The sequence below is a fragment of the Pristis pectinata genome, chromosome 1 (genome assembly GCF_009764475.1).
Source record: "Pristis pectinata isolate sPriPec2 chromosome 1, sPriPec2.1.pri, whole genome shotgun sequence".
NCBI classification, from domain to species: domain Eukaryota; kingdom Metazoa; phylum Chordata; class Chondrichthyes; order Rhinopristiformes; family Pristidae; genus Pristis; species Pristis pectinata.
The window spans coordinates 139369120-139381403 of NC_067405.1; the positions used below are offsets into that span (position 1 = coordinate 139369120).

Sequence of the window (12284 nt, forward strand, 5' to 3'; positions counted from 1 at the left end):
ACAGGCCCTTTGGACCAACTGGTGCATGCTGATTCCCATCTAAGTTAGTCCCATTTGCCCACATTTGGCCCAAATCCCTCTAAACCTTTCTTATCCATGCACCTGTCCAAATACCTTCTAAATGCGGTTAATGTATCTGTTCAACCACTCCCGGCAGCTTGTTCCACATGTGGACCACCCTCTGGGTAAAAAAGTTGCTTCTCAGGCTCCTACTAATTCTCTCCCATCTTATCCTAAACCTATATCCTCTAGTTCTTGATTCCCCAACCCTGGGAAAAAGACGAAAAGCACGATGATACAGGAGGAACCCAGCAGTCCAGGCAGCATCTGTAGAGAGAAGCAGGCAGTCAACATTTCAGGTGCCTACTTTTCTCCATGGATGCTGCCTGGCCTGCTGAGTTCCTCCAACATCATAGTGTTTTTCATCTAGATTCCAGCATCTGCAGTCCTTTGTTTCTCTGGGAAAAAGACTATGTTCATTGACCCTATCTATACTCCTCATGTTTTTATGCACTTCTATAAGATCAGCCCTCATTCTCCTACGCTCCAATGAAAACAGTCCCAACCTGCTCAACCTCTCTTCATAATTCAGTCCCTTGAGTCCCGGCGACGTCCTTGTAAATCTAAAGGTTAGCAGATGACAGTTCGCTATCGCTGATTTGGACACAGGACCTTTTCTCACTTGGCTTTGCCTCCACCAAAAATTCTCTCCTGGACTTAAGCGAATGAAAAATTCCCGATGGGGTGATATCCTGAATCTGAGTTCCTATTGTTACTCCTCCTGTGTGCAGAGTGTCCAGGTGAGTGAGGGTTGCAAAGCTGAGTCGGCTTTGACTCAGTGGACGCTCCCTCACCTCTTAGTCAGGGGGCCTCAGGTTTGAGTTCACTCCCAGAGCCGTGAGTGCAAGAATCCAAGCTGAACACTTTGGCTTTCCATGACCTGAGCAGGTGGAGTCTCTGCACAAACGGCAGGAGGAGCACACAATGTTCCCCACTACCCACCCACCCCCCCCTTGACATGCTCATTTGTGGCACAGTCTGCAAATCCTACATTGGTCTCATCAGTTACCTCAGACCCACAGCCCTGGAGTAGAAGCAAGTCATCAACAAGGTACATGGGATCCAAGGCAAGCTGGCTAATTGGTTCCACAATTGGCTTGGTGGTAGGAGACAGATAAGATAAGATATCTTTATTAGTCACATGTACGTCAAAACACGCAGTGAAATGCATCTTTTGCGAAGAGTCTTCTGGGGGCAGCCCGCAAGTGTCGCCATGCTTCCAGCGCCAACATAGTATGCCCACAATGTCCTAACCCGTATGTTTTTTTGGAATGTGGGGGAAACCAGAGCACCCAGAGGAAACCCATGCAGACGCGGGGAGAATGTACAAACTCCTTACAGACAGCGGCCGGAATTGAACCCGGGTCGCTGACATTGTAATAGCGTTACGCTAACCGTTACACTACCGTGTGGAAGGATATCTTTCCCATCAGAAGTCTGTGGTGTACTGTAAGGATCGGGGCTGGGACCTTTGCTGCTTGTGATAGATATGAACAACTTAAATGTGAATGTAGGGGATATACTTAGCAAGTTTGCAGATTACATGAAAATTGGTGGTGGTGTGGATAGTGAGGAAGGGAAGGCTGTCCAAGGCTACAGCAGGGGATAGATCAGATGGAAAATTAGGCAGAGCATTGGCAAATGGAATTTAATCCCGACAAGTGCGAAGTGCAGTTTGGGAAGTCAGATGGTGTAGGATGTATACACTAAATGGTAGGGCACTAAAAAATGTCCGTGGGGTCCAAAAATATAGTTCTCTGAAAGTGGCAATGCAGGTATATAGGATGGTGAAGAAGACATATGACAGAGTCATAGAGCACTACAGCACAGAAATAGGTCCTTCGGCCCATCTAGTCCATGCCAAACTGATCTGCCTGGTCCCATCTACCTGCACCCGGACCATATTCCTCTAAACCCCTCCCGTCCATGTACCTATCCAAACTTCTTTTCAATGTTACAATTGAACCCGCATCTACTATTTCCGCTGGCAGCTTGTTCCACACTCGCACCACCCTCTGGGTGACGGTTTCCCCTCAGATCGCCCTTATATATTTCACCTTTCACCCTAAACCTATGTCCTCTAGTTCTGTCTCCTAGCCTGCATACATTCACCCTGTCTATATCCCTCATAATTTTGTATACTTCTATAAGATCTTCCCTCATTCTCCTGCGCTCCAGGGAATAAAGTCCTAACCTATTCAACCTTTCCCTAACTCAGGTCCTCAAGTCCCGACAACATCCTTGTAAATTTTCTCTGCACTCTTTCAAGCTTATTGATATCTTTCTTGTAGGTAGGTGACCAGAACTGCACACAATACTCTTAAGTTTGTCCTCAGCAACATCTTGTACAACTTCATCATAACATCCCAACTCCTATACTCAATGTCCTGATTTATGAAGGCTAATGTGCCAAAAGCTCTCTTTATGACCCTGTTTACCTGTGATGCCACTTTCAAGGAACTATGGATCTGTATTCCCAGGTCCCTTTGTTCTACCACACACCTCAGAGCCCTGCCATTCACTGTGTAAGTCTTACCCTGGCTTGTCCTCACAAAGTGCATCACCTCACACTTGTCTGCATTAAATTCCATCTGCCATTTTTCAGCCCATTTTCCTAGCTGGTCAAGATCACGCTGCAAGCTTTGCTTGACTTGCTTGCCTTCATAGGATTGGGGCATAGAATGTAAGAGTTGAGACGTTATGTTGCAACTTTACAGAACACTGATTGGGCCACATTTAGAGTATTGGTCTCCACACTATAGGAAGGATGTGATTGTGGTGGAGAGAATGCAGAGGAAATTCACCAAGATTTTGCTTGCATTGGAGGACTTTAATGTGGGGAGAGATTGGACAGGCTGGGCTTGTTTTCCCTGGAGTGAAGGAGGCTGAGGGGTGACCTGGTAAAGATATATAAGATTATGAGAGGCATAGATAGGGTAGATAGCCAGAATCTATTTCCCATGGTAGGGGTATGCAAAACAAGAGGGCATAGGTGAGAGAGGAAGGAGTCTTAAAGGGGATCTGGTGGGTACGTTTTTACGCAGTGGTTTATATCTGAAATGCGCTGCCAGAGGAGAAGGTGGAATCAGACACATAACTTTATTTAAGAGGCATTTAGATAGACAATTAAATAGACAAGGCATAGAGGGATATGTGACCATTGCTCCATAACCTTTAAAATTGTCATGGACAGGGACAGGTGCAGAGAGGACAAGAGGTTTTTCAACTGGGGAAGGGCTAACTACGAGGCTATAAGGAGAGAACTTGGGAGTGTAAATTGGGATGTCCTTTTTGAAGGAAAATGTACCATGGAGATGTGGTCGATGTTCAGGGATCTTATGCAGGATGTTAGGGATAAATATGTCCCGGTGAGGCAGAGAAGGAATGGCAGGGTGAAGGAACCATGGGTGACGAGAGAGGTGGAACGACTTGTTAGAGAGAAGAAGGTAGCATACGTGAGGTATAAGCAGCAAGGTTCAGACAGGGCCCGTGAGGAATATAGAGTAACAAGGAAGGAACTTAAGAAAGGGCTGAGGAGAGCTAGAAGGGGACATGAAAAGGCTTTGGCTAGTAGGGTTAAGGAAAATCCCAAGGCCTTTTTCAAGTACGTGAAGGGTAGGAGGATGGCTAGGGTGAAGGTAGGTCCGATTAAGGACAAAGGTGGGAGAATTTGTCTGGAGGCGGCGGAAGTGGGAGAAGTTCTCAATGAGTACTTCTCTTCGGTATTCACCAGGGAGAGGGGTCTTGATGATGCAGAAGGGAGTGCTGGTAGGGGTAATGTTCTCGAGGTTGTTGATATCAAGAGAGAGGATGTGTTGAAGTTGTTAAATAATATTAAGACAGATAAATCTCCGGGGCCTGACGGGATTTTTCCCAGGCTGCTTCGAGAGGCTAGGGAGGAGATTGCTGAACCGCTGGTAAGGATCTTTGAGTCCTCGTTGTCTACGGGGGTGGTGCCGGAGGATTGGAGGGTTGCGAATGTTGTCCCCTTGTTCAAAAAAGGTAATAGGGATAGGCCAGGGAATTATAGACCGGTGAGTCTCACGTCTGTGGTGGGTAAGCTGTTAGAAAGGATTCTAAGGGATAGGATTTATGAACACCTTGAGAATCATGGACTGATTAGGGACAGCCAGCATGGCTTTGTGAAAGGAAGATCTTGCCTCACAAGCCTGATAGAGTTCTTTGAGGAGGTGACCAGGAAGATTGATGAGGGCAGTGCGGTGGATGTGGTTTACATGGATTTTAGTAAGGCATTTGATAAGGTTCCTCATGGTAGGCTTCTTCAGAAGGTCACGGGCCAAGGGATCCAAGGAAGCTTGGCTGTATGGATTAGAAATTGGCTTGCATGTAGAAAGCAGAGGGTTGTGGTGGAAGGAGTGCCCTCGGATTGGAAGGCAGTGACTAGTGGTGTCCCGCAGGGATCGGTTCTGGGACCTCTACTTTTTGTGATATTTATAGATGACTTAGATGAGGGGTGGAGGGCTGGGTTAGTAAGTTTGCAGACGACACTAAGATAGGCGGTGTTGTGGATAGTGTGGAGGGCTGTCGGAGCTTACAGAGGGATATTGATAGGATGCAGAGCTGGGCTGACAAGTGGCAGATGGAGTTCAATCCGGAGAAGTGTGAGGTGGTACACTTTGAAAGGACAAACTCCAGGGCAGAGTACTGGGTGAATGGCAAGGTACTTGGCAGTGTGGAGGAGCAGCGGGATCTGGGGGTTCATATTCACAGTTCATTGAAAGTTGCCTCACAGGTGGAAAGAGCAGTTAAGAAGGCCAATGGGATGTTGGCTTTCATAAGTCGTGGGATTGAGTTTAAGAGCCGCGAGGTGATGATGCAGCTTTACAAAACTCTAGTTAGGCCACACTTAGAGTACTGTGTTCAGTTCTGGTCGCCTCATTATAGGAAGGATGTGGAGGCATTGGAGAGGGTGCAGAGGAGATTTACCAGGATGCTGCCTGGATTGGAGAATATTGAATATGAGGAGAGGCTTAAGGTGCTATGGCTTTATTCACTGGAAAGGAGGAGGATGAGAGGAGACATGATAGAGGTATATAAAATACTGAGAGGAATAGATAGACAGTCAGCGCCTCCTTCCCAGGGCACCAATGCTCAAGACGAGAGGTCATGGCTTTAAGGTTATGGGTGGGAGGTTCAGGGGAGATGTCAGAGGGAGGTTTTTCAACTAGAGAGTGGTTGGTGCATGGAATGCACTGCCTGGGGTGGTGGTGGAGGCAGATACATTGAACAGGTTCAAGAGCTTGTTGGATAGGCATATGGAGAAATGTGAGATAGAGGGATATGCGGGAGGAAGGGGTTAGGTAGTGTGAGGGTGGTCTGATGGACGGCACAACATGGTGGGCCGAAGGGCCTGTTTTGTGCTGTATGGTTCTATGGTTCCTAATGCAGGTAAATGGGATTAGTGTAGATGAGCAAAAAGGTCGGCACGGACATGGTGGGCCAAAGGGCCCGTTTCTGTTCTGTACAACTCGGTGACTCTATTCTAAGGGACGGCCTTAGTCAAAGAGCAGGAGGAGAGGTAATGAGGCAGGGCTTAGGCCTTTGGAATTCATGGGCAAGGCTACCAATGGTGGTGTAGTTAAATCCGTGGATGATCAAGAGATGGAAGAGTGCAGAGATCTCAGAGGGTATTAAGGCTGGGGAGATTACAGAAAGTGGGAGCAATTTGAAAGCAAGGATGAAAACATTCATATTGAGGACTCAAGATCAGCTTATTTGTTGTGAATAGATTTTGTAGCCTTTAAGGGAATAAACAATTTATAATAAATCAACTTCATGAAACACACTTATAAAACTCACGCTATGTGATACAAAATGAGAGCCCATTTAAAAAAATGCAGAGAGGGAGAAAGATGTCAAACTTGTTGATTTTTAGTCACACTTTGACATCAAAGTGTGGTATCATCAGGCATGGTAGTGTAGCGGTTAGCATAATGCTATTACAGCATCAGTGACCCGGGTTCAATTCTGGCCACTGTCTGTAAAGAGTTTGTATGTTCTCCTCATGTCTGCGTGGGTTTCCTCCGGGTGCTCTGGTTTCCTCCCACATTCCAAAGAAGTATGGGTTAGGAAGTTGTGGGCATGCTGTGTTGGTACCGGAAGCATGTCGACACTTGTGGGTTGCCCCCAGAAGACTCTACGCAAAAGATGCATTTCACTGGGTGTTTCAATGTACATGTGACTAATAAAGATATCTTAAGTAAATTCTTAAGACCTGCCTGAAACACAATGTGGTATCATTCCATCAGAGACCTGAATCTTACAGAGCCTGGAAGGTCCCAGATCACAGTTTGTCGCAACTATCCTTTCCTTAAACACCACAACCCTTCAGAATTTCTGTAGTTTTCCAATTATGGCCTCCTGTCCATCCCTGATTTTTGTTGTTCCACCACTGGCAGTTGTGGCTTCCTCAGTCAAGGCCCTAAGGTCTGAAGTTCCCTCCCTAAACCTCTTCCCATTCTCATTACAGTCTGCCTCATTGAAAAAAAAGCTTTAGTCACCCATCCTAATATCTCTTAATATTTTGCTCAGGATCAAATTTAATTTGGTAATATTCCTGTGAAGCACTTTGCATATCTTAGCTTCTTGACTCCTTTTTGGGAAGGCCAGTTAAAGTTTCCTGCTCTTGAAGCCTAATCGGTGAACTCCTTCCTCCGCACCCCTTCTGAAGTGCCACACGTGGAGAGGAGGAATGGCTTTGGATGTGGACCCGGTACAATAGTCTGATAATCCTCGCACATGAAGGCTGTACTTGGCTGGAGCCACTTGTGTGAAGAAGTGCCTTGAGCAAGTGGAGAAAATTGGCAGGAAAGAAAGGAAATTGAAGTTAAAACAAAAAAAAATCAGTTTGCAAATTAAAATGGAAGCATTTTCAGTTTTTAGTAATGACTTTTTTAGCAGAAAATGTGAGTCAAAATTTGAAAGAGATCAGGTGCTGGGAGTTGGGTTAGCTACCGATAAATTGATTGCATCGCTGATTAATCCTCAGAAAAATGCAGGATGGAGATCTGTTTGCCTGCATAATAGTCACTGTACATCAGGGTAATTCATTATACATGGAGCACTCTGAGATTCTCTCAGATACACAGTAAGCCACAATATAAATGCAAATCTTCCACTTCTTTATCTGTTTTGAAGCAGGAATGAAGGTTGCAGGTTTAGAACAGATAAGTCAAATGCTTCAGGGAACACAGTGCTTCCCAGTCACTGAGACCAAAGAGAAAATATTTGGTGCTCTTCAAATATAATCTTCTACGATGGAATTGTGGAGATTTCAGGATTTAAAAACATTCCCTCCCAGAACCTCTTCTCTCGATCTCTCACCCTAAATTAGAATTTGTGTTTTATGCAGAGCTTTCCACTGAAAATTAAATGGATAAGGTAACTTGTGTTTTTGGGCATATTATATACAGTTGGTGTAAGGGGAACAGTCTTGATGGGTTAAATGAGCTCTTCTTGGTATGGAGAACAAATAAAACTGTAGGTGCTGGAAGTGAAGAGTTGCTGACCTGAAACATTGACCGGTTTCTCTTTCCACACGGGTTGCTTGACCGGCTGAGTTTTTCCAGCATTTCTGATTCCATTTCACCTCTGTATGGTTCCTTATCGAGGCTTTCATTACTGCCAATTTGCTTGGAGCCTTCCAGAATTAAAGATTAGTCTGAGGCCACTCCTCTGAGCAACCTGGGGGGGGGTGGTGGGGGGAGATCATAGAACCATCTTCTTCACAACACCGAGTAAAAAGCCCAGCAAGCAAGACCATCCTGGTGTGGTCCCTTATACCTTGTCCACCTTCTTTGGTTTCTGCTTCTCTTATTTTCGATCCAGTATCTTCATATTTCCAGCATTTTCCGTTTTATTTCAGATTTCCAGTATCTGCAGCAATTTGCTTTAGGACAATCCTGGTTTAGTTGGCTGCAATGATACATAGAGTGGTTTCAGAGGTGCAGGGGGTTTTGGGTACTGTAACCACCATTATTGATGGATTGGTGACTCCAGTGACCAGTGGCAGGAATGGGTGGTTCGAGGCAGGAAGTTATGTGATAATTGGTAATTGGTTTATTATTGTCACATGTACCAAAAATCTTTTGTTTGTGTGCCATCCAGACAGATCATTCCATACATAAGTACATTGAGGTAGTACAAAAAGAAAAAAAATATATAGTGTTACAGTTACAGACAAAGTGTAGTGCAGGCAGACATAAAGTGCAAGGGCCATGACGAGATAGACTGAGAGATTAGGAGTTCATCTTCAGTGTATAAGAGGTCCGTTCAAGATAAGTATCACATATCAGAATATTGTCTGACTATAATCCCACCTTTTGTCCAAATTGTAATTGCCTATCTGCAGAAACTATTTGAAGTTTTTAACTTGAACTAGAATTCAGCAACCTCCTTTTAAATCAAATAGTTAACGTTGGACAGCGATCTTCCTATTGTTGCTTCGGGTGAGTTAATGCTAATGGACCTGGTTTGTTTTCTGACACATGAAATATGATTCTCGGTCATTGCAGGATGGCTCCCATTTTCCTGAGCTTATCTTTTGCATATGCTGTGGTTGTGACAGAGGAAGCTCTGTATCACAAGCTGTGCGAGTATGTTCTGTACCCCCAGGGCTTGACAGAATGCAGTTACAAGAGCTTAAGAAAATTCATTTTCCCCACAAAAATGAAACAAAAAGGATATTCACAACTGAGCAATGACCCACTCCCGTCTGTGAGGGATGAATTTTAAACGTAACATTCACATTCATTGCCCAGAATTGATTAGATAGTTCAGGCACTGGACCTAAGGAGCACATTATTTTCTGGGAATAACTTTCAGTTTTCATTTCCTTTTTTATATTGCAATATCGTGAATATAATATTTAACTAGAGGTCTTTAACTATTTTAATAAAATAACTGTATTCTTCACATGAGGGCATCTTTTACAGCTTTTTCCATAATTCTAATAATTCTAATTGGAGTCAAACCAACATACAACATGGATTCAATGCTTCTTTAAGCTGAACTCAATGATCCTGAGAATGTGCATGTCACATTCACCTGAAATTCCTCTGTTTTGTTCCTTGGTCCACACAACTTGATTAGTATCTATGTTGGAACAGGACAGTTGGAGCTTCATTCTTAGCTCTGGACCATCATACCCACACAGTACATCCGTATCTCTGGAGCATCATACCCACACAGTACATCCGTATCTCTGGAGCATCATACCCACACAGTACATCCATATCTCTGGAGCATCATACCCACACAGTACATCCATACCTCTGGAGCATCATACCCACACGGTACATCCATACCTCTGGAGCATCATACCCACACAGTACATCCATATCTCTGGAGCATCATACCCACTCAGTACATACGTATCTCTGGAGCATCATACCCACTCAGTACATCCGTATCTCTGGAGCATCATACCCACACAGTACATCCGTATCTCTGGAGCATCATACCCACTCAGTACATACGTATCTCTGGAGCATCATACCCACACAGTACATCCGTATCTCTGGAGCATCATACCCATACAGTACATCCGTATCCCTGGAGCATCAAACCCACTCAGTACATCCATATCTCTGGAGCATCATACCCATACAGTACATCCGTATCCCTGGAGCATCAAACCCACACAGTACATCCGTATCTCTGGAGCATCAAACCCACACAGTACATCCGTATCTCTGGAGCATCATACCCACTCAGTACATCCGTATCTCTGGAGCATCATACCCACACAGTACATCCCTATCTCTGGAGCATCATACCCACTCAGTACATACGTATCTCTGGAGCATCATACCCACACAGTACATCCGTATCTCTGGAGCATCATACCCATACAGTACATCCGTATCCCTGGAGCATCAAACCCACTCAGTACATCCATATCTCTGGAGCATCATACCCATACAGTACATCCGTATCCCTGGAGCATCAAACCCACACAGTACATCCGTATCTCTGGAGCATCAAACCCACACAGTACATCCGTATCTCTGGAGCATCAAACCCACACAGTACATCCGTATCTCAGTGCTTCCATCTGTTGCTGCATATTTCTCTAATTTTACCTGCTCAACAATCATTTGGCACGGGAATGCCCACAGGGGAAAAAGGAATGCATTTATTTTCTCCTTGTTGTACGGATGGGGGCATTTATTACACCTTCCAAGTTGCTCTGAGAAGACTGTCCTGATTTCTTTTTATGGTACTGAATCTCCTATGATGGTGAAATGTTGGGAACAACAGATATCCACTCAGTGACTAGGAAAGCGCACAAATATATGCCCAATTCAACATGGTTTATGACTTGGAGAGAACCCTAAGTCAGTAATGGAACACTATGGACCACCTCTTGCACTACCATGGACTTGTCTTCAATTGTATCTTTGTATTTTTTGCACTAAGGTCTTGCTTTTGCACAATCTCTTTTTTCACTGTATTTGTATAATGTATGTATTATTTATATTCTATGTGTTGTCTGTACCCATGCGCCTGTGATGCTGCTGCAAGCAAGTTTTTCATTGTACTGTATCTCACCGTACTTGTGCATATGGCTATAAAGTTGACTTGTGTTCCAGTAGAATTGATGCTCTCTCTTGAATATCTAAAATAGCTGGTGAGGAGTCTTTGTTTCCTTAACAATCCCAGGTTCCCACATTTCATATCTTGCGACCCATTTTATACTTGTCAACCCAGCTTCTCAAGTCTCCCTTCTAATCTTGGTTTTCAAGGCAATAAACCAATTAATATTTCTGCAGCAAATGTTCTTGTTCTAACTGCTGCATTGTGAACAGCCGGCACAGATCTATTGATGATATTTTGTACTCCTGAAACTTTCTTTTGGTCAAGTATCCCATCATGCCTTGTGGTTAAGTTACAACTTTTTAATTAGTGCAGAGTACATCGTTAAAGCTATGATTTAAACAATTAGTATCACACACATTCAAAGTATTCTTAACAAGCCTAGTTAACACAGAATTAAGTGGCGGCTGGTGTTTATGGTCTGTGTGTCCCTAAGGCACACTTTCCTCATGCTTCCATTTCTGAATTATGTTTGAGAATTACAAATTATACCTGATACTAACAGTACTCATGTTTATGATGATGTGCTAGTAACGGACTTAGTGAGTATTGAGTTTCAGAGATATCAATCAAGTCAATCTGTCTTCTTTTGAGTGTTTATGTAGCTGCCTGCAACCAAGCAAGTAGCATATATTCCATCATATATCTGAAGAGGCTGTGTGGGATCAGGAGTGGTCAGCACCCTTCCTCTTAACCAAGCAGAAAATATTGCAAATAGCCAGTAGGTTAGAGAATTTCTCTGCAAAGCAAAGCAGAGTTAATGTTTAAGATTGACGACCATTCATTCAGCCGATTCATTTCATTTTCTATTTCATCCTTGGGATAGTGACAGAGCCAATATGTATTGTCCATTCCTAATTACCCCTGAACTGAGAAGGCAGTTGAAGAGTCAGCCACATACAGACCAGGGTAAGGATGGCAGCTTATGGATACCTTGAACAAGCCAAACCTTCATTGTCCATCCCAAATTGCCCCTCAGAAGGTGGTGGTGAGCTGCCTTCATGAACCCCTGCAGTATGTGCAATGAAGGTGCTGGCACAGTGTTGATGGGTAGGGAGTTCCAGTGCTTAGACCTGGTGATGATGAAGGACAGGTAGATGGTTTGCGAATTGGGGGGGGGATTTGCAAAAGGTGGTGGTCTTGTGCATCTGCCCCCTTGTGTTTCTAGATATCAGGGGTCTTGGAATTGGGAAGCGCTGAGAAAGAAGGAATGCACCAATGCTACAGGCAGTGCAGCTGTCTCACAAGTCCCATGGCCTGGGTTTGATTCTGCTGTCTGTGTGGAGTTTACACGTGCTCCCTGTACCTGCATGGGTTTCCCTTGGGTTCTTCAGTTTCCTCCCACATCCCAAAGACATGCTGGTGGTTAGACTGATTGGCTGCTGTAAATTACCCCACGTGCAGGTAGCTGATGGGAGAATCAGAGCATTACTGAGGGAATGGGATTGATCTGAGAACCGACCCGGACTTGGTGGAGCAAGTGGCCTTCTTCATGTCATTGCGAAATATAACTACAAATAAGCCTTGGTGAATCGCTGCAGTGTATTTTGCAGATGGAACAGACTACAGCAACTGTTGGAAGGAACAAATGTTCAGCATGGTGGATG

The 12284-nt window shown here is 44.4% G+C and overlaps 1 protein-coding gene across 2 annotated transcripts in view; it reads left to right on the forward strand.

Annotated features, from left to right (window-relative positions):
- adck1 (aarF domain containing kinase 1) overlaps positions 1-12284 on the forward strand; it is a 567777-nt gene that overhangs the window by 266946 nt on the left and 288547 nt on the right. The window lies entirely within an intron of this gene.